The 26,962-nt window shown below is 37.8% G+C and overlaps 1 long non-coding RNA gene across 1 annotated transcript in view; it reads left to right on the top strand.

Annotated features, from left to right (window-relative positions):
• The first annotated feature begins 24,082 nt into the window (after positions 1 to 24,082).
• Positions 24,083 to 26,962, top strand: part of LOC144336137 (uncharacterized) — a 146,693-nt gene continuing 143,813 nt past the window's right edge. Inside the window, exon 1 of the long non-coding RNA XR_013407640.1 lies at positions 24,083 to 24,202. This is a non-coding gene — a long non-coding RNA (uncharacterized LOC144336137). The remainder of the gene's footprint in view (positions 24,203 to 26,962) is intronic.

Raw genomic sequence — 26,962 nt, 5'->3', positions numbered from 1 at the left:
AAATTTATTTATTATTATTATACTTGAAGTTGTAGGGTACATGTGCATAACGTGCAGGTTTGTTACATATGTATACTTGTGCCATGTTGGTGTGCTGCACCCATCAACTCGTCATTTACATCAGGTATAACTCCCAATGCAATCCGTCCCCCCTCCCCCCTCCCCATGATAGGCCCCTGTGTGTGATGTTCCCCTTCCTGAGTCCAAGTGATCTCATTGTTCAGTTCCCACCTATGAGTGAGAACATGCAGTGTTTGGTTTTCTGTTCTTGTGATAGTTTGCTGAGAATGATGGTTTCCAGCTGCATCCATGTCCCTACAAAGGACACAAGCAGCCATTTTCACTTCTTTTGTGGAGGAATGTCATCGGTTAAGGCGGGGCAGGGCATTTTCACTTCTTTTGTGATTCTTCAGTTACTTTAGGCCATCTGGGCGTATATGTGCAAGTCACAGGGGATGCGATGGCTTGGCTTGGGCTCAGAGGCCTGACATTGGTCCAGCATTTTTACACTTTATCTCCTAAATCCAAACGAGTCTGAAAGATTTAGAGAAACTCTGAGGAATGTACTAAAAGTGTTAAAGACTCCTTCTAGACCATGGAGAAGCATCAGGGTTTACCTGGTGGGTTCTACATTCTAATCCTGTAACTTGGTTCCTCCAGATTCCAGGGCCTTGTCACTTTTCTGGGGATCTCAGAGACTGAAAGTAGCTTCATGTTTAGAGAAGTCCGTTGGGGCCAAAAAGCCCAGCCCTTATTTTCTGGAATTTAAACAGGTGTCACTTTTCTGTCAAACAAAAGACACTTGAAGGCTGTGACTTTTTTCCTCGTGACTCAAGTTTGATCAATCAATCGATCAAAACAGTGACTCTCATTCGAATGTATCCATTAGGGTCTCAAGGTAGAGACATAGACATAATTAGTTAATTCATATATAGATTATTGGGTTAATTAATGAGCACCCACAATGTACCACCTCTGTGCTTGGCATTAGAGATGTGATGGTTAGAAAAAAAGAAGAGAGGAAAAAAGGAAGGAAAAAAATGCAGTCTCTCTTGTCTCATGAGACTTAGAATCTAGGAGGGAAAATGGGCATTAATGTAAGAATCATGCAAATACAAATTAAATATCAGCTATGGTAAGTGGTAAATAGGAGAGGATATGGTGTTATAAGAATCAGTACAGGGATTTGTGGCCTACCTAGTGAAGTTAGAGTAATCTGGAGGAGTTTAACATTTCATCAACAGAGATTAACTCAGTACATTCAGTTGGGGTCAGGGAGAGAGAAAGGGAGATAGTTTTTAGAGATGTTCCTTCTAGAAGTGTTATCTTTCTTCCCTGAGAAAAATAGACTATTAATATAAATAGAATTAAAATTGAATTAATTTCCACAGGGAGAGCCTCTTCCTTCCATTGATCTGGGAAACATGAAAAACCTGAACTTAGTACTTTCGTAACTTCTGTGCTTTTAATTTCTGTAGAATAAGCTCTTTGTTATGCTCTAGGCTTTGAGGGAGCAGGAATTAAGACTTGGACTTAATTTCTTTTTAATGAACATGGTGACAAAAAGAAACTTTAGCAGGACTCAGCAGCAGTCTTGGCTTCCTGAGGCAGAGGAAGACTGACAGGGAGGATGGGGGACTGTGAATCAGACAAGCAAATGGGTCCCCATCATAGCCTCCCTCTGGAGCGGTGTGAGGGTGGCAAATAAAGGTGAAAGGGAGCAGCAGGCCTTTAGGAAGAGGACACAGCTCTAAAAGACCCAGGGTCTCATCAGGACTGTTTGTGAACCAGGAGTAAATCTCCTTGAGCACTGGGATCTTCATGTCTCTCTCTGTTACTGATTCCCATGTTTAGTACCAGGCATTGCACAAACTGCTCTGCAAAAAAAATATTTACTGAACAAATGATGAAACTTGAACCAAGAACTTTGATAAAGTAATGAATAGAAAGTGAAGACCTTGGAAATAATGGAGAAAGAACAAAGTCACCCAAAAGGAGGGTGGATACTGTAGTTGTAAATTGCTGAACATCCAGATTGGCCTTCAGCTTCCTGCACATGGTCAAACCTTGACTTCATGCTCCAGTGAATTGGGGAGTCTCTACCCTTTTTTCTCAATAGTGTTTATGTATGATAATGTTTTGCAGATTTTGAAAGCCCGTTCAGTCCTGTGGGTGGGGATAGCAGGCTGATGAGTCAGGATGACTGCTATCAGATTACTGATCTTGGAAAGTGGCACTGTGTGGGGCTGTTGCTCTGGTTACACAGCAATACCCAACTTTTCTCCTGCACTCCAGGTAGCAGGAAAGAGGGTAGAAAACTGACGAGGGGAAAGGATTGAGAGCACCCTATACCTCTCTTGGTTTTGGTAGGAGGGATGATAACTTAGCTCTATCATTTCCTTTAAGACTTCTGTATATGCTAACTGTATTTTTGATTATTAGGACTGTCACACATTGGCAGCATTCAATGAAGTGTCATATGCACACCAAGCCACCAGTATTACATCAAATCAGTGATTTTCTATGCTCTTTGAGAACAGTCTTAACTGTACTGCAGTCTCATATAACATGCATTAGTCAAATCAGAAAAATACATTGCAATAAATAAAAAGGCAAATTGCAAAAATGGTAGTGTAATGGCGTGAAAAAGGAGAGAACAGTTGCTCATTCAGGTGTGGCAACAAATTTCAGAGTCTACCAATTGGCTTTTCTATCTTAAAATAATTTTGTTGCCTGGAACATTGCCTAATGTATTCAGGTGCTCAGTACATATTTGTTAAGTGAATAAATGCATTTTCAGGCACTGCCAGTACTCATTCTACACCCTTGTTGAAATTATAATTACTTCCTTGGAGTAATAATGGATTTACAAAAATGAATCCCAAACTTTCAAACCTGGTTTTAGGGCAATATGAGGCTTTCTCTTTAGGGTTAAGTAAGTGTTATCCTCAGGATGTTCTTTATTTAATCTTATTTTTATTTGATGGCATTGTTTGAAATTAGTCTAGGTATAGGAGTAGTAAGTTTAAATCCATAATATCAAAAAAAGTTACTTGAATGCATATATCTGGGCCATTAAGAGAAGAAACTGGAATCAGCTACTTCTTTTTTCTTGATTTTGTTTTTGTTTTTTGTTCTTTTTGAGATAGAGTCTTGCTCAGTTGCCTAGGCTGGAGTGCAGTGGTGCAATCAAGGCTTACCGTAGTCTTGAATTCCTGGGCTCAACCAATCCTCTCACCTCAGCCTTCCGAGTAGCTGGGACTAAAGGTATGCACCACCACACTTGGTTAATTTTTAATTTAATTTTTACCCTTCCTTCCTTCCTCCCTCCCTGCCTCCCTCCCTCCCTCTCTTTCTTTTCTTTCTTTTATTTTTCTTTCTTTGTCATGTTGGTCTCAAACACCTGGGCTTTGTTTCAAACTCCTGGGCTCAAGCGATCTTCCCATCTTGACTTCCCAATTAACTGAGATTACTGGCATGAGCCACCACACCTGTCCTTGGAATCAGCTACTTCTGATCCTGAACTAAAAACTGGATGGATGGTCTCACACTTTAGGCAAATGTCAGGCTAATTGGGCCTCCTTAATCCATACCCATATCTAATTGTAGGTAATTTCTAGGGTTCTTGCATGACCCAGGAGGAGCGAGGTTAGCTAGACAGGAAGATTCCCCACAGCTTGTCTCCCTTGCTATGTCCCAAAGGGAAATTCTAGGTAGGTTAGGGAATTTTTGTTTCACTATGTTGATGTAAACCTATACAGCCTATCCCACTCGCTGAGTACAACTAAAAACTCTGGATAAAATACAAAAAATATCTATCAAAGGCTCAGATATTACAGTAAACAAAGGTAGGCAGATTGTGAAGAGGCGACTCATATGGGGAAGGGACAGTGAGCCCTCGTTTTCTTTTTTCTCTCCTAGCTTTGCCCTGAGAGTGAATCTCAGTGTGGAGTTACTTGGCAGAGGTAGCTGAAACTTTGGAAAAATCTTACTTCTCTGTCTGGGAGAACTAGGGAAAGAAGCATCTGTGGGCCAGAGAGTATGAGAAGAATTTTGGAAAGGAGAGCCTAGGGAAAAAGACCCCTATTTCTCTGAGTGAATCCACAAAAGTATCAGACTAACCCCTAAGCTATACATGTATGGGTCAGTCGCAAATGAGGTAGCACAGCTTGGGAGACCTAACCTGAGATTTTAACTGCTGCTCTCAGACGATGAACCTAAATGGCTTGAATGTGTGCTAAAACAAAAACAGCGCTTCTCAGATAATTACAGTAGGACTCAGAGTCTACAGAACATCACATTCATCAATCTAAAATTACTCAGATCAAACAAACATAGCAGAAAAAGAACTAATTTTCAAGGGAAAGAAGAAAGAACAGATGCCAAACCCTAGATGACTCACATGTTGAATTAATAGACAAAGATATTAAAGAAGCTATAATGTCTATGATCTATGAGGTAAGGAAAAACATACATTTCAGCAGAGAAAAATTATAAAGGACAACCAAATGGAAATTTTAGAATTGAAAGTTAAATATCTGAAATAAATATTTCACTGAGTGGGTTCGATAGCAGAATGGAGATGACAGAAGAAAGAGTCAGTGAATTTGAAGACTGATCAATAGAAATTATTCAGTCTGGTACACTGTTGTTGGGAATGTAAATCAGTATAGCTACCATGAAGAACAGCATAAAGGTTCCTCAAAAAAAAAAAAAAAACCACAAAAAACAAAACTAAAAATAGAACTACGATATGATCCAGCAACCCCACTACTAGCATTTACCCAAAGGAAAGAAAATCAGTATAGCAAAGAGACATCTGCACTCCCGTGTTTACTGCAACACCATTCACAATAGCAAAGATATGGAATATGCCTAGGTGTCCAACAATAGATGAGTGGATAAGGAAAATGTGATATATATACACAATGGAATACTATTCAGCCATAAAAAGAATGAAATCCTGTCATTCACAGCAACATGGGTGGAACTAGAGGACATTATGTTAATTGAAACAAGCCAGGGGCAGAAAGACAAATATTTCATAATCTTATTTCTATGTAGGAGCTAAAAAAATTTAACTCATTGAGATAGGGAGTAGAATTATGGTTACTAGAAACTAGGAAAGGTAGTGACGAGGGAGGATTAAAGTGATTACTAGAGATGGGAAGGATTAAAGAGGGGCTGATTAATGGGTGCAAAAATAGTTAGATAGAAGGAATAAGATCCAGTATTTGATAGCACAACAGAGCACTGTAGCCAACAATAATTTATTGTGTGTATATATCTATATGTGTATATATATACATAGAGAAGAATTGAGATATTCCTAACACAAAGAAATGATACATACTTGAGGTGATGAGTATTTAATTACTCTGATTTAATAATGAAAAATGAAATATTTACATAAAAATATATTTACCTCATAAGTATGCATGACTATTTTTTTTTTAAAAGAAATTATTCAAAATGAAGAGAACAATGAACAAAGCAGATTGAAACAAACAACAAAAAAACACAGAAATTCAGGCACCTGTGGGACAATATAACAAGGTCTAACATGTGAAAATTGAGTTCTGGGGAGAGGAGAAAGATTGAAACAATAAACATATTTGAAGAAATAATAGCCAAGCCCAATTTGGCGAACAGTAAAAATGTACAAAACAAAGCTCAGTGAAGAGGAAATAAGATGTATTTTAAAAAATTGGGCTTTGACACATTATAATTGTATCACTGAAAATCAAAAATAAATAAGATGGCAAGATGGCCGAATAGGAACAGCTCCAGTCTCCAACTCCCAGCGCGAGCGACACAGAAGACCGGTGATTTCTGCATTTTCAACTGAGGTACTGGGTTCATCTCACTAGGGAGTGCCGGACGATCGGTGCTGGTCAGCTGCTGCAGCCCGACCAGCGAGAGCTGAAGCAGGGCGAGGCATCGCCTCACCTGGGAAGCGCAAGGGGGAAGGGAATCCCTTTTCCTAGCCAGGGGAACTGAGACACACAACACCTGGAAAATCGGGTAACTCCCACCCCAATACTACGCTTTAAGAAAACAGGCACACCAGGAGATCATATCCCACACCTGGCCGGGAGGGTCCCACACCCACAGAGCCTCCCTCATTGCTAGCACAGCAGTCTGTGATCTACTGGCAACGCAGTAGCGAGGCTGGGGGAGGGGCGCCCGCCATTGCTGAGGCTTAAGTAGGTAAACAAAGCTGCTGGGAAGCTCGAACTGGGTGGAGCTCACAGCAGCTCAAGGAAACCTGCCTGTCTCTGTAGACTCCACCTCTGGGGACAGGGCAATAACAAACGCAGCAGACACCTCTGCAGATGCAAACGACTCTGTCTGACAGCTTTGAAGAGAGCAGTGAATCTCCCAACACGGAGGCTGAGATCTGAGAAGGGACAGTCTCCCTGCTCAAGTGGGTCCCTGACCCCTGAGTAGCCTAACTGGGAGACATCCCCCACTAGGGGCAGTCTGACACCCCACACCTCACAGGGTGGAGTACACCCCTGAGAGGAAGCTTCCAAAGCAAGAATCAGACAGGTACACTCGCTGTTCAGAAATATTCTATCTTCTGCAGCCTCTGCTGCTGATACCCAGGCAAACAGGGTCTGGAGTGGACCTCAAGCAATCTCCAACAGACCTACAGCTGAGGGTCCTGACTGTTAGAAGGAAAACTATCAAACAGGAAGGACACCTACACCAAAACCCCATCAGTACATCACCATCATCAAAGACCAGAGGCAGATAAAACCACAAAGATGGGGGAAAAGCAGGGCAGAAAGGCTGGAAATTCAAAAAATAAGAGCGCATCTCCCCCGGCAAAGGAGCGCAGCTCATCGCCAGCAACGGATCAAAGCTGGACGGAGAATGACTTTGATGAGATGAGAGAAGAAGGCTTCAGTCCATCAAATTTCTCAGAGCTGAAGGAGGAATTACGTACCCAGCGCAAAGAAACTAAAAATCTTGAAAAAAAAGTGGAAGAATTGATGGCTAGAGTAATTAACGCAGAGAAGGTCCTAAACGAAATGAAAGAGATGAAAACCATGACACGAGAAATACGTGACAAATGCACAAGCTTCAGTAACCGACTTGATCAACTGGAAGAAAGAGTATCAGCGATTGAGGATCAAATGAATGAAATGAAGCGAGAAGAGAAACCAAAAGAAAAAAGAAGAAAAAGAAATGAACAAAGCCTGCAAGAAGTATGGGATTATGTAAAAAGACCAAATCTACGTCTGATTGGGGTGCCTGAAAGTGAGGGGGAAAATGGAACCAAGTTGGAAAACACTCTTCAGGATATCATCCAGGAGAACTTCCCCAACCTAGTAGGGCAGGCCAACATTCAAATCCAGGAAATACAGAGAACGCCACAAAGATACTCCTCGAGAAGAGCAACTCCAAGACACATAATTGCCAGATTCACCAAAGTTGAAATGAAGGAAAAAATCTTAAGGGCAGCCAGAGAGAAAGGTCAGGTTACCCACAAAGGGAGGCCCATCAGACTAACAGCAGATCTCTCGGCAGAAACTCTCCAAGCCAGAAGAGAGTGGGGGCCAATATTCAACATTCTTAAAGAAAAGAATTTTCAACCCAGAATTTCATATCCAGCCAAACTAAGTTTCATAAGTGAAGGAGAAATAAAATCCTTTACAGATAAGCAAATGCTTAGAGATTTTGTCACCACTAGGCCTGCCTTACAAGAGACCCTGAAGGAAGCACTCAACATGGAAAGGAACAACCGGTACCAGCCATTGCAAAAACATGCCAAAATGTAAAGACCATCGAGGCTAGGAAGAAACTGCATCAACTAACGAGCAAAATAACCAGTTAATATCATAATGGCAGGATCAAGTTCACACATAACAATCTTAACCTTAAATGTAAATGGAATAAATGCTCCAATTAAAAGACACAGACTGGCAAACTGGATAAAGAGTCAAGACCCATCAGTCTGCTGTATTCAGGAGACCCATCTCACACGCAGAGACATACATAGGCTCACAATAAAGGGATGGAGGAAGATTTACCAAGCAAATGGAGAACAAAAAAAAGCGGGGGTTGCAATACTAGTCTCTGATAAAACAGACTTTAAACCATCAAAGATCAAAAGAGACAAAGAAGGCCATTACATAATGGTAAAGGGATCAATTCAACAGGAAGAGCTAACTATCCTAAATATATATGCACCCAATACAGGAGCACCCAGATTCATAAAGCAAGTCCTTAGAGACTTACAAAGAGACTTAGACTCCCATACAATAATAATGGGAGACTTCAACACTCCACTGTCAACATTAGACAGATCAACGAGACAGAAAGTTAACAAGGATATCCAGGAATTGAACTCATCTCTGCAGCAAGCAGACCTAATAGACATCTATAGAACTCTCCACCCCAAATCAACCGAATATACATTCTTCTCAGCACCACATCGTACTTACTCCAAAATTGACCACGTAATTGGAAGTAAAGCACTCCTCAGCAAATGTACAAGAACAGAAATTATAACAAACTGTCTCTCAGACCACAGTGCAATCAAACTAGAACTCAGGACTAAGAAACTCAATCAAAACCGCTCAACTACATGGAAACTGAACAACCTGCTCCTGAATGACTACTGGGTACATCACGAAATGAAGGCAGAAATAAAGATGTTCTTTGAAACCAATGAGAACAAAGATACAACATACCAGAATCTCTGAGACACATTTAAAGCAGTGTGTAGAGGGAAATTTATAGCACTAAATGCCCACAAGAGAAAGCAGGAAAGATCTAAAATTGACACTCTAACATCACAATTAAAAGAACTAGAGAAGCAAGAGCAAACACATTCGAAAGCTAGCAGAAGGCAAGAAATAACTAAGATCAGAGCAGAACTGAAGGAGATAGAGACACAAAAAACCCTCCAAAAAATCAATGAATCCAGGAGTTGGTTTTTTGAAAAGATCAACAAAATTGACAGACCACTAGCAAGACTAATAAAGAAGAAAAGAGAGAAGAATCAAATCGACGCAATTAAAAATGATAAAGGGGATATCACCACCGACCCCACAGAAATACAAACTACCATCAGAGAATACTATAAACACCTCTATGCAAATAAACTGGAAAATCTAGAAGAAATGGATAATTTCCTGGACACTTACACTCTTCCAAGACTAAACCAGAAAGAAGTTGAATCCCTGAATAGACCAATAGCAGGCTCTGAAATTGAGGCAATAATTAATAGCCTACCAACCAAAAAAAGTCCAGGACCAGATGGATTCATAGCTGAATTCTACCAGAGGTACAAGGAGGAGTTGGTACCATTCCTTCTGAAACTATTCCAATCAATAGAAAAAGAGGGAATCCTCCCTAACTCATTTTATGAGGCCAACATCATCCTGATCCCAAAGCCTGGCAGAGACACAACAAAAAAAGAGAATTTTAGACCAATATCCCTGATGAACATTGATGCAAAAATCCTCAATAAAATACTGGCAAACCGGATTCAGCAACACATCAAAAAGCTAATCCACCATGATCAAGTGGGCTTCATCCCTGGGATGCAAGGCTGGTTCAACATTCGCAAATCAATAAACATAATCCAGCATATAAACAGAACCAAAGACAAGAACCACATGATTATCTCAATAGATGCAGAAAAGGCTTTTGACAAAATTCAACAGCCCTTCATGCTAAAAACGCTCAATAAATTCGGTATTGATGGAACGTACCTCAAAATAATAAGAGCTATTTATGACCAACCCACAGCCAATATCACACTGAATGGGCAAAAACTGGAAAAATTCCCTTTGAAAACTGGCACAAGACAGGGATGCCCTCTCTCACCACTCCTATTCAACATAGTGTTGGAAGTTCTGGCTAGGGCAATCAGGCAAGAGAAAGAAATCAAGGGTATTCAGTTAGGAAAAGAAGAAGTCAAATTGTCCCTCTTTGCAGATGACATGATTGTATATTTAGAAAACCCCATTGTCTCAGCCCAAAATCTCCTTAAGCTGATAAGCAACTTCAGCAAAGTCTCAGGATACAAAATTAATGTGCAAAAATCACAAGCATTCTTATACACCAGTAACAGACAAACAGAGAGCCAAATCAGGAATGAACTTCCATTCACAATTTTTTCAAAGAGAATCAAATACCTAGGAATCCAACTTACAAAGGATGTAAAGGACCTCTTCAAGGAGCATTACAAACCACTGCTCAGTGAAATAAAAGAGGACACAAACAAATGGAAGAACATACCATGCTCATGGATAGGAAGAATCAATATCGTGAAAATGGCCATACTGCCCAAGGTAATTTATAGATTCAATGCCATCCCCATCAAGCTACCAATGAGTTTCTTCACAGAATTGGAAAAAACTGCTTTAAAGTTCATATGGAACCAAAAAAGAGCCCGCATCTCCAAGACAATCCTAAGTCAAAAGAACAAAGCTGGAGGCATCACGCTACCTGACTTCAAAGTATACTACAAGGCTACAGTAACCAAAACAGCACGGTACTGGTACCAAAACAGAGATATAGACCAATGGAACAGAACAGAGTCCTCAGAAATAATACCACACATCTACAGCCATCTGATCTTTGACAAACCTGAGAGAAACAAGAAATGGGGAAAGGATTCCCTATTTAATAAATGGTGCTGGGAAAATTGGCTAGGCAGAAGTAGGAAGCTGAAACTGGATCCTTTCCTTACTCCTTATACGAAAATTAATTCAAGATGGATTAGAGACTTAAATGTTAGACCTAATGCCATAAAAATCCTAGAGGAAAACCTAGGTAGTACCATTCAGGACATAGGCATGGGCAAAGACTTCATGTCTAAAACACCAAAAGCAACTGCAGCAAAAGCCAAAATTGACAAATGGGATCTCATTAAACTAAAGAGCTTCTGCACAGCAAAAGAAACTACCATCAGAGTGAACAGGCAACCTACAGAATGGGAGAAAATTTTTGCAATCTACTCATCTGACAAAGGGCTAATATCCAGAACCTACAAAGAACTCAAACAAATTTACAAGAAAAAAACAAACAACCCCATCCAAAAGTGGGCAAAGGATATGAACAGACATTTCTCAAAAGAAGACATTCATACAGCCAACAGACACATGAAAAAATGCTCATCCTCACTGGCCATCAGAGAAATGCAAATCAAAACCACAATGAGATACCATCTCACACCAGTTAGAATGGCGATCATTAAAAAGTCAGGAAACAACAGGTGCTGGAGAGGATGTGGAGAAATAGGAACACTTTTACACTGTTGGTGGGATTGTAAACTAGTTCAACCATTATGGAAAACAGTATGGCGATTCCTCAAGGATCTAGAACTAGATGTACCATATGACCCAGCCATCCCATTACTGGGTATATACCCAAAGGATTATAAATTATGCTGCTATAAAGACACATGCACACGTATGTTTATTGCAGCACTATTCACAATAGCAAAGACTTGGAATCAACCCAAATGTCCATCAGTGACAGACTGGATTAAGAAAATGTGGCACATATACACCATCGAATACTATGCAGCCATCAAAAAGGATGAGTTTGTGTCCTTTGTAGGGACATGGATGCAGCTGGAAACCATCATTCTTAGCAAACGATCATAAGAACAGAAAACCAAACACCGCATGTTCTCACTCATAGGTGGGAACTGAACAATGAGATCACTTGGACTCAGGAAGGGGAACATCACACACCGGGGCCTATCATGGGGAGGGGGGAGGGGGGAGGGATTGCGTTGGGAGTTATACCTGATGTAAATGACGAGTTGATGGGTGCAGCACACCAACATGGCACAAGTATACATATGTAACAAACCTGCACGTTATGCACATGTACCCTACAACTTAAAGTATAATAATAATAAATAAATTAAAAAAAATAAATAAATAAGATGTCCTAAAAGCAGTTACATGAAACAAAAGCTTGCATATAGGTGCACAATGATTTGAATTACTGTGGATTTCTCATCGGAATCTATGGAGGCCAGGAGACAATGAGACATCTTTAAAGTACTAAAAGAAAAGGGCTGTTAATTTATTAACAAAATTCTAAGTCCTGTGAGATATCTTTTGGAACTTTAAAGATATTTTTGGATGAAGGAGACAAGAAAATTTGTTTCTAGCATACCTGCTTTATAAGAAATGCTAAAGGATGCTTTTAAAATGAAGGGGAAAATGGTACTAGGGGTAAACCTGTCTTTAGGAATGTGAAAAGAACAACATGATGGTATATAGTTGGATAATTATAAAATACTACCATTTTCCTTTTTCAGTACTTTAAAATACATATGACCGATTGAAGCAAACAGTATAACATTGTTGGGTAAGGTTTTCAATATATGTAGATGTAATTCATGTAGCAACTATAACATAGACTTCAGCCAGAGGGGGACTATTTGATTTCAAGACTATTCTATTTTACAGGAAGTAGTACAGTATTAACTCTATGAAGACTGTGAAAGATAAGATACATACATTATAATCCCTAGAGAAACCCCTAAATATAATAAGAGATAGCTAAGAAAGTAACAGATAAATTAAAATTGAATACTAAAAATATTCAAGTAACCAAAGAGAAGGCATGAAAGAAACAGAAACAAAACACAGAGGGAACAACAGAAAACAAATTAAAAATGGTAGACCTAAATCCAGCCATATCAATAATTATATTAAATATTAATGGCTGAAACACTAAAATTAAAAGGCAGAGATTGATATAGTGGATAAAAAAGCAAGAATCTGGGACGTACTCCCTGTAAGAAATGCACGCTAAATATGAGGACATAAATACATACTTGAGGTGATGAGTATCTTAATTATGTAAATGTAATGTAAATAGATGGAACAATATATGGCATAAAAATTATAAACATATCAAGGTTGGAGTGACTTTTTAAAATTTTAGGTTAAGATGATTTCAAGACTCAAAGTATTAGAGATAAAGAGAGATATTTTATAAGGATTAAAAAGACAATTCCTTAGGAAGACAAAACAATTATAAATGTCTATGCATCTAATCATAGCTTTTTAAGTGTAATTTAATTTTTATTTTACTTTAAGTTCTGGGATACAGGTGCAGAACATGCAGGTTTGTTACATAGATATACATGGGCCATGGTGGTTTGCTGCACCTATTAACCCATCATCTAGGTTTTAAGCCCTGCATGCATTAAATATTTGTTCTAATGCTCTCCCTCCCCTTGTCCCCCACCACCCAACAGGCCCCAGTGTGTGATCTTTCCTTCCCTGTCTATGTGTTCTTGTTGTTCAGCTCCCACTTATGAGTGAGAACATGTGGTGTTTGGTTTTCTGTTCCTGTGTGTGTTTTAAGAATGATAGCTTCTACTTCATCCATGTCCCTGCAAAGGACATGAACTCATTCTCTTTTATGGTTGCATAGTATTCCATGGTGTATATGTGCCACATTTTCTTTATACTATCATTGATGGGCATTTGGGTTGGTTCCAAGTCTTTGCTATTGTAAATAGTGCTGCAATAAACATATGTGTGCATGTGTCTTTAGAGTAGAATGATTTATAATCCTTTGGGTGTATACCCAGTGATGGGATTGCTGGGTCAAATGTATTTCTGGTTCTAGATCCTTGAGGAGTTACCACACTGTCTTCCACAATGGTTGAACTAATTTATACTCCCACCAACAGTGTAAAAGCGCTCCTATGTTTCCATAGCCTCACCAGCATCTGTTGTTCTCTGACTTTGTAGTAATCACCATTCTAACTGGCATGAGATGGTATCTCATTGTAGTTTTGATTTGCATTTCTCTAATGACCGGTGATGATGAGCTTTTTTTCATATGTTTGTTGGCCACATAAATGTCTTCTTTTGAGAAGTGTCTGTTCATATCCTCTGCCCACTTTTTGATGGGATTGTTTGTTTTTTTCTTGTAAATTCGTTTAACTTCCTTGTGGATTCTGGATGTTTGTTAGATGGGTAAGTTGCAAACATTTTCTCCCATTCTGTAGGTTGCCTGTTCACTCTGATGATAGTTTCTTTCACTGTGCAGAAGCTCTTTAGTTGACTGGATCCCATTTGCCAATTTTTAACCATAGAGTTTTAAAGGTACTGTTCAGATCACCTGGTCACCTTGGGAAAGTCAATGCCAAGTCTGCTTTGTCTCTGTGAGGTATCCTCACTAGCATGGCTTCAGTGATACCTGATATATATGGGTCCTGAGTCACAGTTGAGTCTGGCATAGTTACAAAGGCTATGTCCTCTCACCATTAGCTAAATAGTAGTCAACTTTTCATTTTTAATTGTTCAGGTATTTTAAAGTGATGATCACAAATATAATACAATTTTTCAGAGAAATTCAAACTAAAGATAAAATATAAATGAAAATCTTAGCTTTTGAGTTCAGTCTACATAGTCTTAAAAATTTAACAGGCTTTTCTTGTTGACAAAATACCCTGCCAAGTGATATAGAGGCAGATAATATAACTGTATGTAACTGAAAAATAATCTCCGGGTGTTATTGGCTGATTTCTGTTCCACCAAAACTCATATGGTGAAGTCCTAACCCCCAGTTCCTCAGAATGTGCCTGTATTTGGAGACAGGGTCTTTCAGTAGATAATTAAGTTAAAACAAGGTGAAACAAGGTCGTTAAGGTAAGGCTTTAATCCGATATGACTGATATGTTCGTAGAAAGAGGATGTTGGGACACAGACATTCATACGCAGAGGGAGACCCATGTGAAGACGAGGGAGAAGGTGGCTAACTGTAAGTCAAGGGGAGAAACCTCAGAAAAAAACAGTTTTCCTGATGGCTTGATCTCAGACTTCTTGCCTCCAGAATTGTGAGAAAACAAAATTGCGGTTGTTGAAGCCACCCAATCTTTGGTACTTTGTTATGGCAACTCTAGCAAACTAATACACTAGGCAAATGCCAGGGAAGGAGCAGGAGTAAAGTGAGATCCTTTAGGGATTAAGCAACACCTAAACTGTCTGCAAGGGAAAGCATTTCCTGCTTTGCAAAGGTGGTCACTCATATCCCAGGATTTTATTATTAATACGTGTGAAGTTTCTCAATATGTATAAGTATATATACATGATTTTCTTGTGTAATGAGAATAATGGAAGTAAGTTATTACTTCCATAAAATGTTGGAGTGGATGTAATTGTAGCTGAAAGGATGATTTTATTATATAAGAAAGATACTGTTGGCTAAAGCCAATTCATTAGAATGGTACACCAGTCTGTTGTTATTATTTTTATTTCTAGTCCTTACAAGATTTCATTCTTTTAGATAAAAACATGCATATCAGCTTTGGAGTTTGATTGCCTTATGGGCATAAAGCTTTGCATATTTACTGCCCATGAATCATACCGGTATGTGAAATCCAGAGAAGATTCAATTTTTTCCTGCTAGATGCACCTCCAGCCGTTTAATTAAAATATGTATTATTAATAAAACTATATTTAAGTCATATTTTTTACAGATATGACTGAAACATTAAGTGCAAATTGTTTCATACTTTCATGGTAATTTGCTTTTAACGTTTTGTGCCTTAATCAAGGTAGTACACTAGTCAAAGGTTTGTGGTACTGCAGACTTCTTGATGGCAAAATTGAGAAAAACAAGTGGAAAGTCGTGATTAATGAAAGGACACATTTACTTTTCAGAAAGACTCTGGTTTTATTGCAAAAGGGTTCTGCACTAAATTGGAAAGAGCAATAAAAGAAAGAGCAGAAAAGAATATTTAATCTCTTTTAGTGCATAGCAATGCCATTTGCCATGTGCATGATAGCTTTGTGCATGTTTCCAACACTGTGTTTCAGCCTGGCTGTCTGCCTTTAGATGTCACAGTTGTTCTGCCATTGAACTGAACTGACTTCGTCTCTGTGTTTTCACAATTCTTCCACTTTCCAGAAAGCTTGTATAATCAGTAAGACTGATTAGAGGCGTTATAGCTCACTTACATAATTCTTAGCATGGAATTGATTCACAATAGTTTTATTAAATAGGTGATGAAGGTGATGGCTGGGTGGCTTTGTTAGACACTACGTAGCTTGCTCTAAGAATGTAGCCATGGTGAATGGAGTTTGTTATTACAGATGACAAAATTTCCAAACTCTTGAATTTGGTACAAGTGACGACGGTGGGGAGTGGTGCAGAGTTAGCAGAAAGGAAGAAAGTATGTAATGACTTCCTACTATGTGCCAGGTCCTGTGCTAATCCATTTGCCAGTTGTTATTTCATCCTCATGACATAACTTCAAGGAAGAAATGTACATCTCATGGGGTTCACATGAGAAAATGTAGGCCCTGGGAAGTTAAGTAACTGCCCCAGTTTCGTAGCTGGAAAATGACTGAGTCTGGGATCAAACTTTTGGCTTTTTAACTCCAAAGCTCCAGTGGGATCACTGTATAGTCTCTTGCATGTTGTGCCTCTACGAATCTATGCATCTTTTATGTCTGTTTCTAACTAACTGTATGAACATCACCGCCAAGCCCTCGCCCCACCATGAGGTCCCCAAAAAATCAACACTGCTCCTTCCTGTGCACTTTCCTACTCCTGTCCTTTCGTAATCCTGCAATCCTTCCTACTCTCTCACTGCTTTTCTCTCTACCCACACAAGAATGTTCTACATTACGTTAAACGGAGCGATGATGATCTTCCTACTTTGACATATTCTTTACCATAAGAATCATATATCTTCATGTTATTTAGCATTTTCAATTAAATTCTATTATGATAGTTTTTTGCTAAGTGACCTGGCTGCTAAAATTTAATTTTTAGAAGTAATTTATTTGTGATTCTAGACCTGTAATTATAGAGTTCAAATTAATGAAGCCCCCTCCTTTACTTTAAAATGAGCTAGATAAGCCATTAGCTCAGCTAAAATGAAGACAACATTTTAGCAAGTTTTCTTTCGATAGATAGATAGAGATTCTGACTTTATGACATCTACTTAAATGGCGTCGGATTGGATAATTCTCCTTCGAGAAGAAGAAACAGCGTGGAGCTGACATAGGTCATAGAACAAAAACCCTTACTGAAATGTGTTTGCTGTAATACAGACATCTCTTTTAATACTGAATTCCCATTGCAGAGATACTTAAATATGACTTTTTGCCTTCAATTTTCCCATTTCTTTATGCTAACTATAGAAATTGAACTTAGCATCATGTTGCCACCAGAAACATGGATGCTTCTGTCTTTTCCCTAACCAGTGGGAGAGTTTACCTGTGTTTAAAGTAACAATGATGGCTGTATTAGTCAGGGTTCTCTAGAGGGACAGAACTCTCTCTCTCTATATATATATGTGTGTATATATATAAAATAATACTTAAAAATGTAATACTTATAATATTTAATAAACTCATATATATGAGTTTATATATATACATATATATACACATATATATGTGTGTGTGTATATATATATAAGTTTATTAAGTATTAACTCACACTCACAAGGTCCCACAATAGGCCATCTGCAGTGAGGAGCAAGGAGAGCCAGTCCAAGTTCCAAAACTGAAGAACTTGGGGTCTGATGTTCAAGGGAAGGAAGCATCCAGCACGGGAGAAAGACGCAGGCTGGGAGGCTAGGCCTGTCTCTCTTTTCACATTTTTCTGCCTACTTGTATTCTAGCCATGCTGGGCAGCTGATTAGATTGTGCCCAGCCAGGTTAAGGGTGGGACTCCCTTCCCCAGTCCCCTGACTCAAATGTTAATCTCCTTTGGCAACACCTTCACAGACACACTCAGGATCAATACTTTGTATCCTTCAGTCCAATCAAGTTGACACTCAGTATCAACCATCACAACGACCATGCTTGAAAACAAAGGGAAGCTAAGCAAAATTAGGTCTGATTTTCGTTAATAGTAGAAGAATGTTTAGGCAAAGAAACAGAAAGCCCCCATAGCCCAGGGCAGCCTAAATTCCAAGAAACAAGTGGCAAATCCCGAGTCTGGTTTTGCAGGTGCTGGTGAGTTTCTGTGTTCTGTATATTTTTAAATTTTATCTTTCACTGAGCATCCGTGAAGAGAGTTCCATTGGTTTCACAGTGGGCGTGCTGCTTCTTGACTCCACAGAACTCTTGGCATGGAAATTAACCAAACTTCAGAAGTTCTTTGTGTTCTAGAAAACAAACAAAACACACTCTGAGGGACTTATTTGCAACACTAAAACACATGCACATGCACACACATACTTACACATATTTCAAAATGTGATGACCTATCTTGAAAATTTTGTAACTACCCACCCCCTGCCAAAAGCAGCATGATCTCTCAAGCCAGTTCAACCCATACAAAGTAGAAAATACCTAAAATAAATACAATTAACTGGGCACCACAGTTGCACAAACACAAATCTTCAAAGAAGAAAAACTGGAGAGGAAATAAACTAGAGCAAGCCAGCAACTCTGGCAGGAGTGGGTAATGGAGAAACCCTTTACAGAGTGGCAGCTGTTAAAACACTCATCATACCAGACGGTCCAGTTGAGCAAGGCTTGGCCTCTGAAAATATTGCTGGGTTAGGTGGTATTTTTTTCTAAGGTGCCACATACATTTTTAGAACTGAAAGTGACCCAGGAGGACCTCATGACAGCAAAGTGACTGAGATCTGTTAAACAATGTGTTATCTGGTGCTTTATTTGTAAATTTTCATTCTGGTTTTAGAGTCAGGGGAGGTTTAGTAAGTCTCGTTTATGGGCAGATACGGATGAGACCAGACATGGAAATTTTACTTGAGCGAATTTAATCAGTTTTGCTTTTAAACTTGCACATGGTTAAATAAAACATTTCAAATGTGGCAATCACTTTCTTTAGGCCTTGTGACAGTCAACCTTGCGAGGTTGGACCATGATCTTCTGATCAATCTGTCTGCCCCGTGTAAGTACCTACTGTTGTGCTTACACCCAGAGGGCAAGCAGCAAACAGGCATCATAATGCTTACCTGCGTCCTTGTCCTCTCTCCAGTCTGGTTTTTGGAATGCTAATTTTAAGACTGAAACTTAAAAAATGTAATATTTTTGTGCTGTTATATATTGGTGCTTACCCTAAACAGCTGTTTCCAAAAACTCTACGAAGTTTTAGGAAGGGCCTTGCAGGAGATGCCCCAGTGGAGTCCTTATTTCTGCTGATGACTCCTGAAACAAGTAACTATTTTTTTTTTCTTTCCCCTTTTTGGAATTGTCTTGAGCAATGCACTCGAAGTTGATAAATTACTTGTGAACTTGTTCTAGCTACTTCAGAAAAAATTCAGAGACATTAAAAAAATTTAGTACATTTTGCTTGAATTGTGAGGGTTAGGTCATGTATAGGAAAAGTGATTTGATGCTGTAGGAAACCTGCATAGACTTTTCTTTCAAGAGCCATTCTTGAACCCCATGCTGAACTAAGTGTCCATCCTCTGTGGTCCCACAACACATAGGGCAAAGCTTTGCACTTCTCACACTTGATTCAATCCATACATTTTTAGGTGTATCTCTCTCAGTAGTCTAAAATCTCCTCGAAGACAGGCACTGTGTCTGATTCATCTGTGTGTTCCTATTACCTATTTTGGTGTTTACACATCTTAGCCCTTACGTATTTATTTAACAGAACTGAAATGGGGGCAGAGGATATAGGTAACTACATTTCCCTGTAAGAACCTACATTCATTTAGAAGCATTCTTTATTTAAAAGCTGAGATAGATTTGGCTGCAAATACTTAAGTTTTTGCCAGACTTCTCCTATCTCTGGGCATTTGCTGTATCTATTGATTTTTTAAAAAAATTATCTGGTTGGACAATTTGTTGTACAATAATGATCCATCATGAAAATTAACTTCTAAATCCTGAAACATAAATTTATAAAGGATTCTTCCACTTAGAAGCACCTCTACTGTGTTCCCTAGGTGGTCTCTACCATCTGTTGAATCCAAGTATACTTACTTGTCATATTCACTTCTAAGTATTTTCCAATTTCTATTATTTTTGTAACCAGTAAATTATTTAGCATATTTTTCACTCTTCAAATGATTATTTAAGCAATATTTTACTATTGATATTGCTATTTATATTGTTGTTAGAGAATATCATCCAAGTGACATGGATTCCTTTTTTAACAGACTTTTAAAATAATTTTTACTTTAAGCTCTGGGATACATGTGCAGAATGTGCAGGTTTGTTGCATAGGTATACATGTGCCATGGTGGTTTGCTGCACCTATCAATCCATCATCTAGGTTTTAAGTCCCACATGCATTGGGTATTTGTCTTAATGCTCTCCCTGCCCTTGACCACCACCCCGCCACAGGCCCCTGTGTGTGATGTTCCCCTCCCTGTGTCCATGCATTCTCATCATTCAACTTCCACTTGAGAGTGAGAACATGTGGTGTTTGATTTTCTATTCCGGTGTTAGTGTGCTGAGAATGATGGTTTCTAGCTTCATCCATGTCCTTGCAAAGGACATGAACTCATCCTTTTTTATGGATGCATAGTATTCCATGGTATATATGTGCCACATTTTCTTTATCTAGTCTATAAATGATGGGCATTTGGGTTGGTTACACATCTTTGCTATTGTAAATAGTGCTGCAGTAAACATATATGTGCATATGTCTTTATAGTAGAATGATATATAATCCTTTGGATAAATACCCAGTAATGGGATTGCTGGGTCAAATGATATTTCTGGCTGTAGATCCTTGAGGAATCGTCACACTGTCTTCCACAATGGTTGAATTAATGTACATCCCCATGAACAGTGTAAAAGTGTTCCTATTTCTCCACAGCCTCTCCAGCCTCTGTTGTTTCCTGACTTTTTAAGTAATTGCCATTCTAACTGGTATAAGATGGTATCTCACTGTGGTTTCAATTTGCATTTCTCTAATGACCAGTGATGATGAGCTTTTTTTCATGTTTATTGGCTGCATAAATGTAGTAGACTATTATTTTTTAAACAATTTTAGGTTCACAGCAAAATGTAATGGAAAGTACAGAGATATCCCATATATCCCTGTCCCCCAACATGCATAGCCTCTCCCGTTATCAACAACCCTACTGGAGTGGTTCATTTGTTAAAATCGATGAACCACACTGACACATCATTATCATCCAAAGACCATAGTTTATGTTAAGTTTCACTCTAAATGTTGTGCATTCTGTGCATTTAGATAAATGTATAATAACATGTGTTCACCACTGTAGTATCATACAGAGCAGTTTCACTGCCCTAAAAATCCTCTGTGCTCTGCCTATCTATTCCCCCTTCCCCTCTAACCTCTGGAAACCATTAATCTTTATACTGACTCCACAGTTTTGCCTTTTCTAGAGTGCCATGGAGTTGGAATCATGTAGTAGATAGCCTTTTCAGACTGACTTCACTTAGCAATATGCACTTAAGTTTCCTTCATATATTTTTGTGACTTGATAGTTCATTTCTTTTTAGCACTAAATGAATTCCATTGTCTGGATGTGTCACAGTTTATCTATTTACCTACTGAAAGATAATTTAGTTGCTTCCAAGTTTTGGCAGTTATGAAGAAAGCTGCTATAAACATCTGTGTACAGATATTTGTGTGAATGTAAGTTTCCAACTCCTTTTGGGAAATACCATAGAGTAAGATTGCTAGATTGTATGGTGTGAGTACGCTTAACTTTGTATGAAACTACTAAACCAATTTCCAAAGTAGCTGTATCATTTTATGTTCTGCCCAGCAGTGAATGAGAATTTCTGTTGCTCCACATCCTCATCAGCATTTGGTGTTGCCAGTGTTCTGGGTATTGGCCATTTTAATATATGTGTAGCTTTATCTTATTGTTGCCTCAATGTGCATTTCCCTGATGACCTATTTCGCTGATTTTCAAGTTTATACGAAGGGGAAAAACTCCCAGAATAGCCAACACAATATTGAAAGAGAAGAACAAAGTTGGAGGACTGACATTACCTGATTTCAAGACTTAACTATAAAGCAATAGCAGCCAAGACAGTGTAGTATTGAAGAAAGAATAGATGAATAGATAAATGGAACAGAATAAAAAGTCCAGAAATAGACTTACACAGATATAGTCAATTAATCTTTGACAAAAGACCAAAGGCAATACAGTGAAGCAAAGATACTCTTGACATCTACATACCAATATTAAGATGTACCTAGACACCGACCTCACCCTCTTCACGAAAATTAACTCAAACTGGATCACAGACCTAACTGTAAAACACAAAACTATAAAACTCCTAGAAGATAACATAGGAGAAAATCTCAATGGCCTTGGGTTTGCAAGGAGTTCTTAGATGCAACACTAAAGGCGTAATCCATGAGAGAAAAAGAGTCACTATAATGGAAAGTTTCTCTTCTACAAAAGACACTGCAAAGATAAGAAAAAGATAAGCCACAGACTAGAAGAAAATGTTTTCAAAAGACATATCTGATGAAGGACTGTTATATAAAATATCAAAATAACTCTTAAAATTCAACATAACAAACAATTGACTGAAAAAAATGATGAGAGACCTTTACAGACTCCCCATCAAAGAAAAGGCATAGATGGTAAATAAGCATGTGAAAAGATGCTATACATCATATGTCATCAAGAAAATCGATTCTTTTTTATTTGCTGATACTTCATACATGCTCCAGAACATAGCTGTCCACTGATTGTGAGATATGAGGTTCCATATACGTCTAGTGTTGTTCAAATCTTTTCCACCTTTGTTGTTAAAGTATCTTTATTTTTGTTCCTTTAAAAATTATAGCTTTGCTGGCTATAGACTTTTAATTTGACAGTTATTTTTACCAACTATTTGAAGTTATTATTTCAATGTCTTTTGGCTTCTATCAGTATAATTTCTTTTCTGGCCTTTTTAATGGGTAATTTCCTCCTCCCTCTTTCCAGCTTGCAAGATTTTCTTCTAGAAATTCTACTTCATTAGTCGTATTTCATCATGGTTTCTCTTTGTTACATGCTTATTATATTAAGCATATTTTAAATTTTTTTCTTCAAATTATTTTTTTATAGTGCCATTTCTCATTTGTTCTAGCTGCTGACCCTCCCTGTTTCCTTGTGTTTTATTGTGTTTGGCAGATAATTTTTTCTCTTTGTTTTCTTGGAAAGTTTCATGTGCCTTGGGTTGAATATATTTTCCTATGTTGCAACCGCACAATTTTTGCCAAGATATTAGAGATTTTAATTTCTCAGTTTGGGATTCCAACACCACAGGGATAGCATTTAGCCTTCCATAACCGTGCAAAGTGTAAGGTTGGAATTTTCATTTTTATGCATATTTTTTTCTCAATCTGCAATGATGTCAACACTGAGACTGAACTATTCTTTAAAAGAGAAAAGAAAGTTTGTGCATAATATTTTATTCAACTATATTAAGAAAAAATATCTGATCATTTGCTTCTGATTCCTTTTTTTCTTGTTCTTTACCCTTTTATTAATGTAAGCTATAAGAACAAACTGTAGTAGCATAATGAAACTTATTTATTGGTTTAGGATAATGGCATTGCACAGTTATGCACAATACATTCTCATTCCAGACCTGGTGAAAAATGAATGATAAGTATCAATATAAATTATGTCCTATGGTTAGCAGAAATTAGGTGAGAGGGTTATAAGACAAACACACACATATGCAATTTGTCTTCAAATACAGTTTACTGTTTTTGTTTTTCTTATCATAACTTCATTGGTAATTAAACTAAAGAACTTCTGCACAGAAAAAGAAACTATCAACAGAGTAAACAGACAACCTAAAGAATGAGAGAAAATTTTTGCGAATTATGTATCCGACAAAGGTCTAATATTCAGCATCTATAAAGACATTAAAATGACAAGAAAAAAACCAAACAACTGCACAAAACAAATGGGTTAAGGACATGAACAGACACTTTTCAAAAAAGGCATACATGAGAAAATAAAAACTCAACATAAATGATCATTAGAGAAATGCAAATCAAAACCACAGTGAGATACCATCTAACACCAGTCAGAATGGCTATTATTAGAAAGTCAAAAAATAACAGATGCTGGTGAGGTTGTGGAGAAAAAGATTCTTTTTTTTTTTTTTTTTTTTTTTTTGAGACAAAGTCTCACTCTGTCACCAGACTGGAGTGCAGTAGCACAATCTCAGCTCACTGCAACCTCTGCCTCCCAGGTTCAAGTGATTCTCCTGCCTCAGCCTCCTCAGTGGCTGGGACTACAGGCACCTTCCACCACATCCAGGTAATTTTTTGTATTTTTAGTAGAGACAGGGTTTCACCATGTTGGCCAGGATGGTCTCGATCTATTGACCTCATGATCCACCCAACTTGGTCTCCCAAAGTCCTGATCACAGGCACGAGCCACTGTGCCTGGCCCCCTTAAAAAAAAAAAAATTCAAGAATTCACCAGAAACAGGGACGTATAGCAGTCTTAACTACATCTACAAGCCAATAGTTAGAATTTTAAAAAATTTCTTTTCAGTGACTAGGTGAGCTTTTAAGGATATTGGCTTTATTAAATGATCTTCATCCCACTTCTTCTCCCACGATAACATTTCTTGTCTTTGCATTGTCATTAAAACTGCAATCCTACAATTCTTATGATCATACCTGGCTTTAAAATGCATCCAGCATTTTGGATGAAACCGCTACCCTGGCTTTAAGTTCCCTCTTCACTCCTGCTTCTAGAGGTCTTACCTTCCTTTTCACCTTGGCTACATATTTAAACATAATTTTTAATATCATTAATCTAGTGTCTGGAATTTTATCGCATCTATAAGTTGTAACTGGAGGGTGTGCCTACTAACCCAATCTGATGTAAGGTTAGCATTGAGGCTAAACTATTATTTAAAGGAAAAAAGTTTATGGAAAATATTAAAATATTATATTATATATATGTAATAAGCTTATTAAACATATTAAGAATATACAAGAATAAGTTATTAAACATATTCATAAAAAAGTCTAGTTCTGATTCCATTAAAGAAATCAATTCACCTTGCTTTGAATATTTGCTAAAGTTGTTTGCATTTCTTCACTGAGAACAACTATCCTCCTCAAGTTCACTTGAGAGGCAAAAAATATTTACCGTTTTCGAGGGGTACAAAGGAACTAATTGGGAGAAATTTGCTGTTATGTTACATTCTACGCAAGAAGGAAGAAATAAATACGTTATAATTTTATATTTGTTTTCTCATTTTAAAATTGCTATCTGAAATCCTCCGTAGTATTTGCCGACAGGAACCATTGGAAGAATCTGTTTTCCAGCTGAAGCCAGTGATGCTAAATACATGCCTAGACTCAGGTTGTGCCCATTTGTTTACCACTCTAATTGCATAGGTGGTACAGTTCTAGCACATGGTAACTTCGAGAAATCTGTCTTAAATAAATACCATTGCATGAATGGATGAATATACCCACAGCAATTCTCCAAGTACAATAGCAAAAATGTGGTACATACGCGAGTTATTGCCAGAGAATTGCTGCTTAAGAAACTGTCTCCACAACTCAGTAGTATAAAGTGATATTTATTTTTATATTAGTGTGATTTTGCTAATCTAGACTATGTTCAGCTGGGCACACTTGTGTATCTGTGTGTTGAGGATTAAAAAAAATCTTGGCTGGGCTCACTGAAGGCAGCTTGTATGAACATTAAGTGTCTTTCTTGGAGCTTCAGTGACGAATTGGCTAGTCCATACATTTCTTTTAAGGTCAATGGCAGAGGCTAGGAGAGCAAGCTAATTGCTGGACTGTTAAGAGACTCTGTTTGCCTCATGTTTGCCGACATCCCATTGGCTGAAACAAGTCACATGGTCAGGTCCAATGCCAATGAAATGGGAAATATGACCCTCCTCTGAAAGTAAGGTGGAGGAAGAGAAAATTTCTGAATGATAATCCAGTCTACCTCATGTGGGAAGAGTTGAAAATATACTGAAGTCTGTTTCACCCAAAGTGCATTTTCTGTTTAAGGGGTCCCTGCTCTTACAGACATCTGTTTGCAATTGCAGGAAGTTGTGAAACTCTCCTTTTACAAATTTGCACTATCTTCTCTTATTATGATGAATGGCTACTCTTTTCTGAGTGCCTACCATGTGCCAAGTGATTTATATATACTTTCAAATTAAATTCTTTAACATTCCAACAAATTAACTATTTTATTCATTGCCATTTTTCATGTTTTTTTTTTTAAAGTGGCTCAGAATACTTAGTAACTGGTATTAACAAGTAAATGGTAGAATAGGCATTCAAATTCAATTCTCTTTGAAATCAAAATCCATAATTTTAATCCATGCCATAGTTTAACTTTTATAATCCTAAAACTGCCTCAGAGGAATGAGTTTTGAGCTCTGAGTGATAATGATTAAAAAAAAAAACTAACATAAAGACGAGATTTGTTTTTTTAGAGGGCTTTGTTTTCTTAGCTCCCAAAGTAAGAATTTTAAAAGTGAAATATCTCTGACATATTATTGGTTAGAATAGAATCAATTACTGGCCTTTTCTATGGCTTGTTCAAAGTAATATCAATTTGTTGTTTTAGTTCCTTTTAGCAATACTGTCATCTTATTGAGTATTTCTACTTGATTACTTTTTTTTTCCTGGAATCTTGACTTGCACTTTTAAATACAAATCTATTTTGGTTCAGGATGTCCTGGAAACTCAGGCCTTCATATGTTTTCAGATGTCAAAAATACAGCTATAATTTTTAAAAGTAATTTTCTGACCATTAAAACATAACATTATAAGTTTTTAATATTTTTCTTGTTGAAAATGTCTGCAGTAAACAAATGTTGCCTGACAGTTTACAACTCCAGGAAAAAATGAATGTAGAATTACCAGTGGGGAGATATCTGTCTGTCTGTCTATCTATCTATCTATCTATCTATCTATCTATCATCTATCCATCATATATCCATCTATCTATCTATCTGGATATTTACCAGTTTTTAAACGGTGAAAATATTAACATTTAATTGTTAATGTTTGAATTGATGATGGAGTGTGA

The sequence above is a fragment of the Macaca mulatta genome, chromosome 17 (assembly GCF_049350105.2).
Source record: "Macaca mulatta isolate MMU2019108-1 chromosome 17, T2T-MMU8v2.0, whole genome shotgun sequence".
Classification (NCBI taxonomy): Eukaryota; Metazoa; Chordata; class Mammalia; order Primates; family Cercopithecidae; genus Macaca; species Macaca mulatta.
This window is presented reverse-complemented; position numbering and strand designations above follow the sequence as displayed.